Source organism: Perca flavescens, chromosome 10 (assembly GCF_004354835.1).
Source record: "Perca flavescens isolate YP-PL-M2 chromosome 10, PFLA_1.0, whole genome shotgun sequence".
NCBI classification, from domain to species: domain Eukaryota; kingdom Metazoa; phylum Chordata; class Actinopteri; order Perciformes; family Percidae; genus Perca; species Perca flavescens.
Window position 1 is genome coordinate 32,108,740 of NC_041340.1, and position 6,758 is coordinate 32,115,497.

Here is a 6,758-nt window from a genome sequence, read left to right on the forward strand (position 1 = left end):
AGCTATTTATATGCCAGTGTACTTTATCCCTATTGAACGCCTTCCCCACTCACCTGTAACAGCAAGCAGCCACGTGAGAGACAGTGGCTTTCCCTTTTTCAGCTCAATGGGAATGCTGTTGTTGCTGCTGCTACAGCAACTGGCACACTGTGCTCTCACGGGGAGGAGGAGGAGGAGGAGGAGGAGGAGGAGGAGGAGGAGGAGGAGGAGGAAACTGGGATATACTACTCTCACCAAAACCTGATTCTGCACAGATTATGTTCCAATGTGATGTGTAACCTCAGTTAATCTTCCAATCAAAGGTCATACTGGCTCCGAGAGTAACAAAGGGTGGGGGGTGGGGTGGGGGTTGGCTGATTGGGGCAAGACTGTCGATCTGATTGACTCAAAGGCTGAATGTTCACAACAGTGAACTTATCCACAGACAAGATCAATGGGAGATCGTAACAGTTGGGAGACCAAATTGTTGAGTTTGGGATTTTTCTGATTTGCTGTTACAAATTACTTGCATCATTTATAACACAATACTGCATTGTGCATCAGTTTTATCTTACTCAACTGCATTATCCGTCTTACTGTGGTACCATGAATAGAAATTTGACTTCCCTAACTAAGTGCCTTGCAAAAGCCAACACTGTAGGTTGCTTGGTCCCGTCACCTTTCCCCCACTGACCTGCGACCCTGGAGTGGGCAGCTGACATGATTAGAGAAAGTGAGATAAAAGCTGATCAAAAGGAAAAACTGCACAATAGCGAGGAAGCTGTTCTGATAATTTGTGGCTTAAGCTGTTGTTTCTTACATACTGGGTCTGTGTTTAGAGTCCATTAATTAGCCTATTTGGTTTGATCCTTAAAACGTCCCAAAATAAACTCAATACATAGTTGTTGTTTTTCTGTATGTTTTAAAAGGACGTTTTTCAAATGACTACTTTTATTTATCTCTCCGGACTTTAATTTCATAAGTCCACATTTATTTATTTCAAGGGACTTTCAATTCATAATGTCACATTTATCTATTTCCCTCTATTTATTTCCATTTCTTATATTCAAATGAAGGGGCGTGGCTACTTACAGGGGACCTATTATATAGCATTTTCAGGTTCATACTTTATTCATTCATTAAACTACCCGGCAAGATATTAGAGTTGAACGCTCCACCTTAAACATTCACCTACATTGTGCTGATAATGCGCCTCTCTTTCACTCTTCAGACCACTCCTGGAGCACCCAACCCAAATGCAGGACTTTTACCATGCGGTATTAATAGCTTTAGCCTGCTATTAATAGTTAATAGTTTTGAGCACTTCTTCCACCACTGTCAATACCAACATCAACAACTCAAAACATTTTAGTCCAGTATTAGTTGATGAAAAGTCATTGCATTTTAGTCAACTTTTAGTCATTACTTTTAGCAAAAAATGTTTTTCTCCCTGAATTTTCTTAAAAAGTTAGGCTTATTCCGGTCTCCCTATGTCCTATCAAAATATATTGAACATTTCAGGTAATCTCGTCTCGCCAAAACCAATAATTTAGTCAAATGTCAAAACTTTTATTTATTTCAGGTGACTTTTACGTCAGTTATTTATTTCGATTTCTTATATTCAAATGAAGGGGCGTGGCTATTTACAGACTCAGACTAAAGCAACTACCTAGTAGCCCAGCATCACAAGCATATCATTACCTGCCAGAGGAAGCAAAACATGAGCTTGGCAGATTAGTCTGGTCTGATCCCCATGGCCTGATCCTGAACCGCCACGACTCTCTGCCGGATCAGCAAACTTAACGGCAGCAACAGAAAGTTTGCTGGGATCAGACCTTGGCGCTGGGTCTAAAGTTAGCTGTTGCCGTTTTCTTCAGGTAGCAGTGAGCTAGCAGCTAGTTAGCTGCTGTGCTAGCATTTCTGTGAGCCGGCCCACTGTGAACCTTTGCGCTGGCTGAATTTGAGTTGCTACAGCCGTGAGCTGAAGGTCTATCTCCAGGGGCTGGTATCCAACCTTTTCACGGCAAAGTTGTCTAAGCGATGGCAAGAGACAGAGACAGGCAGGGAGAAAAGAGCACGGCTGTGCCTAGCGAGTTGCTTTAAAGGACAATTCCGGCGCAAAATGAACCTAGGGTTTAATAACACATGGATACTGAGTCGACCGTTCTCTGGGATATGTTTTCATGCTAATCGAATGTGACCAATTTTAGCGCAAACCGCTAATTAGCTTGTAACGCTAGTTGTCGGGGCACCGGTAAAGGAAAAAGAAATCGCTATTTCTACACCACTAACAAGGCTCAAAATAGCACCACACTTCCACGGTAGCATAATGAGGGTCCCTGCATGTAAACCGAAGCATTGAGAAATTTGAAAATGTACAGACAGTTTATTAAAAAGATAGTTTATGAAGACAGTACCGTTCACGTATACAGTCAAACCACGAACACCGTGCAACCAGTAACCAGTAACATAGCTCAAGCACATTATGCTACCGTAGAAGTGTGGTGCTATTTTGAGCCTTGTTAGTGGTATAGAAATAGAGATTTCCTTTTACCAGTGCCCCGACTACTAGCGTTACAAGCTAATTAGCGGTTTGTGCTAAAATTGGTCACATTCGATTAGCATGAAAACATATCCCAGAGACCGGTTGACTCAGTACCTATGTGTTATTAACCCATAGGTTAATTTTTTGCCGGAATTGTCCTTTAAGCGGGATTTGTGGTTCTGCGTGGGCTCTACGCAGAGCTTGCACCATAGCCCACGTTAGGGCTGGGCGATATGGACCAAAAGTCATATCCCGATATATTTTGGCTGAATATCGATATACGATATATATCCCGATATTTTTTCCGCAAAGTAAGAGCAAATGTTTCAGTTTGTTTTAGTTTTTTCCAACGTTTTAAATTGTAAATTTTTCTTCTACACATTTTCAGTGCTTATTTCTACATCCTATATTTTCTAATATAGTGTTGGGGCGATATAGAGAAAATCAGATATCATGATATTCTTGACCAAATACCTTGATATCGATATTACGGTAATATATTCTAGAGTTGACAGTTGGAGCTCTCGCAAAATATCTTCACACTTAGATTTTAGATTAATAATCATTAATAGTAGAACAGCTAGAACAGTCTGGTAAGTTCAGAAAAGTACATCACTTCACTGTAATGCAGCCTTTAAAACCAGGAAAAGACACTTATGTCATATCACGATATAACGATATCCAAAATCTAAGACGATATCTAGTCTCATATCACGATATCGATATAATATCGATATATTGCCCAGCCCTAGCCCACGTAAGTGGCCTGAGGTTTATACTTGTATGCTGGTGTCTGCAGCGTTCTAGCGTATCTCTTTAAAGGACAATTCCGGCGCAAAACAAACCTAGGGGTTAATAACAGATCTGTACCCACTCTGTCGTTCTCTGGGACATGTTTTCATGCTAATCGAATGTGTTTGTAGCTTGAAACAAGCTAGCGCGGACCGCTGATTAGTTTACAACACTAGTATTCGGGGCACAGGGAAAGAAAAAACAAATTATACCACTAAAAAGGCTCAAAATATCACCACACATCAACTTTAGCATAATGAGGGTCCCTACATGTTAACCGAAGGATTGAGAACATTGTAAGTGTACAGACAGTTTATTAAAAAGATAGTTTAGAAAGACAGTAGCTCCCAAGACGGCGGCTGCCTGTATACGAGAACGCTGCTGCCGTCGCGACTGTCTTTATCATCTACACATACCTACGTATGTGGATTTAACACAGGACAATAAATTGGGCTTTCTGTGAAATAGCCACATACAGAGGGTGAATACAGGTGCAGCAGCAACCATAGGCAATATAAGAAAAATAAAGCGTTTTTTGAACATTAAAGCATGTTAACATGTTTTAGTAGAAACATAAAATACAAGTATGAACCTGAAAATGCTATATAATAGGTCCCCTTAAGTAGCCATGCCCCTTCGATTGAATATAAGAAATGGAAATAAATAGAGGGAAATAAACAAATGTGACATTATAAACTGAAAGTCCCTTGAAATAAATAAATGTGGACTTATGACAAAAAAAGTCTGGAGAGATAAATAAAAGTAGTGATCTGAAAAATGTCCTTTTAAAAAAAACAATATATGGACCTATATTGACTCATTTATATACTTATATTTACATTTATTCACATATTCATATATATATTTATACCCTTGTTTATTTATTTCAGGATGTATTTAATAGGCATATATATTTAATTTATATTGAATAAAATGGGATTCCATAAAAGGAACTCTCTGAAATGACCTGGGACCGACCAAAGTCTCCATCAGGAAGGATCTATCTAAACAGAGCCAAGAGGAAGAGCAGAAGTCTAGTTTCCTCTCAGACCACTTGAATTACAACATGCTGAAACATTAGTTTTTGCCCAATGATGCCAAAATAAAGTGCCTACCAAGGACAATTTTGATGTATTTATATTTTACTTTAGCTATTCTATTTTATGCTACTTTATACAAAACTTGCTCAGGTGTGCAGACTCAGTAACTCCATGCTACACATTTCCATGTACACCATGGTATGAACTGGAGGTCAAGAAAGCTTATAACCCCATCGTTTCCCAGATATGTTTTATATGAACACCCAACACATAGAGCTGCAAAGATTAATCGATTAATCGTCAACTCTCGAATTAATCGCCAACTATTTTGATAATCGATTAGTCGGTTTGAGTGATTTTTTAAGACAAAAGTAAAAAAAAAAAAATGTATTCCAGCTTCTTAAATGTGAATATTTTCTAGTTTCATCTCTCCTCTGTGACAGTAAACTGACATTTGAGGACGTCATCTTGGGCTTTTGGGAAACACGGATTCACATTTTTCACCATTTTAGAGACCAAACAACTAATCGATCAATCGAGAAAAAAAAATCAACAGATTAATCTATGAAAAATAATCGTTAGTTGCAGCCCTACCAACACAGATCCTATATTTTGATTGTTGCTAAAATAACTGCAAGTAAAGAACTGCAGAATCGGTGTGTCCATATCATTTATCAGTAGTAGCTGCATGACTTTCTGCATGCCTGTGGTTTTTGTGAAGCACTTGATCCGCTTTATTGTAGCGGATAGATAGTCCACCTATACGCTTATCCCGCCTGGGCGCACCGGCGTGCATAGAACGCCACCAGAGAAAGATAAAGGAGAGTAGCGCTGTACTATGGAGGAGGGGGGGATGCATACCAAGAAACCAATGAAAGTTGGGTGGGTTCATGGATCTCAGCCAATCAGAGACAAGTCACCTTTCACCTCAAAACCTGCAGCGTGCCACTCGTGGTGCCACTAGATCCCTGTAGTCATGTTTTAGTGTCCACCCGCCTAAAGTATGCAACGCATAACACTGTTTCTACAGAATGTCATTATTATTAAATCTTTACTACATACTATACACATAACCAAACGCACACACAAGCCAGCCACCGGAATGCAGGTCTATGCAAAACCGGTCGTAATCTATATCTTATATCTCTATATCGCTACCGTTGGACTTAGAACTTAACCATCTTCAGTGCTCCATTTAACTTGATTGGACATTGAACACTGTAGGCCGACTAGTGTAACCGTTGGGATACCAAAACGTCCACTATTCATTCTCCCCCTCTGCCAACGTTTAGCCCAGCGTAGCCTTAGAACCGTTACAAAAGGGAAATAAATGGAAAACTCCATTTAAGTGTTTGAAAAGCGAAAAAAAGGCACACGTACAGAATCATTTAAATTGGTCTGACGTCTCTTTGACGTAACGTTATAGCCATTCAACTATTAACAAACTACTAACTACAACCATACAACTGGTTAACGGAGCAGACTCCGTAATGTAACGTTAACGTGGTGAAAGAAGACTGTGGGTACGAGTAATTCCTGTGCGCATTATTGAACATTTTTGATTTATTTCAACGCCAAATTAAAAGAAAATGCAACGGACAAAACAATTAAGAAAATGCCGTAGGTTTTTCTGTCACGCGTAACGTTATTCATGTTTTCCCACTAACAAGAAGACACATTTTAAACCGACTATCTTTCAATACCACTGCATGTTATTCATGTGCTACATGTGTACGTTTTTGCTAAGCATGTGGTATAACAACTAAACTAACTATTATTTTGGGTCAATATTATTAAACCAACTAGCTAGCTTGTTTGAAGTATTTGCCACCATCCACGCTTCCCACCTGTTAGCAGCAGATGTCCCCGTCTTCTTGTTGCTGACCACGCGCTCAATTGTAGTATTAAAAACTATAACTTCCGTTCAAAGGTTTCAAAATAAAACCTGTTATATTTACACAACTTTCTTATGAGTAGAATATTTTTTGGTTTTAAACAGATAAACATTAAAATAGTCCAAGTGCATCAAATGTTTTATAATGAAGATTTTGAAGTAACCTAATGAATAACTTTAGTCTTCGCAGATTTTCTTTTGATGTTTTGTGTTTTTCACACTCTATTTTGAAGGCAAACTGCTTGATTTCCGGTCATAATATAAGCGCAGGGCACGAAAGAAGGTGATGATCAGGTGATGATAGTGCAATGTTGTGAGTGGCTTGGCTTTGAACCGCTCTCAGTTGATCAGACACTGATTGCCTCATTGTGGTCTAAATTTAATTATAGCTCAAGCTGAAAATGTTACATGAATTTCACCTATCCATGCGCGGAGTTTGCGGGGGGGGCAGGGGGAGCACTGCCCCCCCTGGTAGCTGAAACGGGTAATTGCATTGTTTCAAAAATGT

At 39.3% G+C, this 6,758-nt stretch overlaps 1 protein-coding gene across 2 annotated transcripts in view; it reads right to left on the bottom strand.

Annotated features, from left to right (window-relative positions):
• The window catches only part of LOC114562511 (long-chain-fatty-acid--CoA ligase 1), a 35,206-nt gene extending 28,946 nt beyond the window's left edge, over positions 1–6,260 (bottom strand). For both annotated transcript variants that reach the window (XM_028588919.1, XM_028588918.1), the window contains exon 1: positions 6,204–6,260. The gene's annotated coding sequence lies outside the window, so the exon portion shown is untranslated. The remainder of the gene's footprint in view (positions 1–6,203) is intronic.
• Positions 6,261–6,758: the final 498 nt, after the last annotated feature.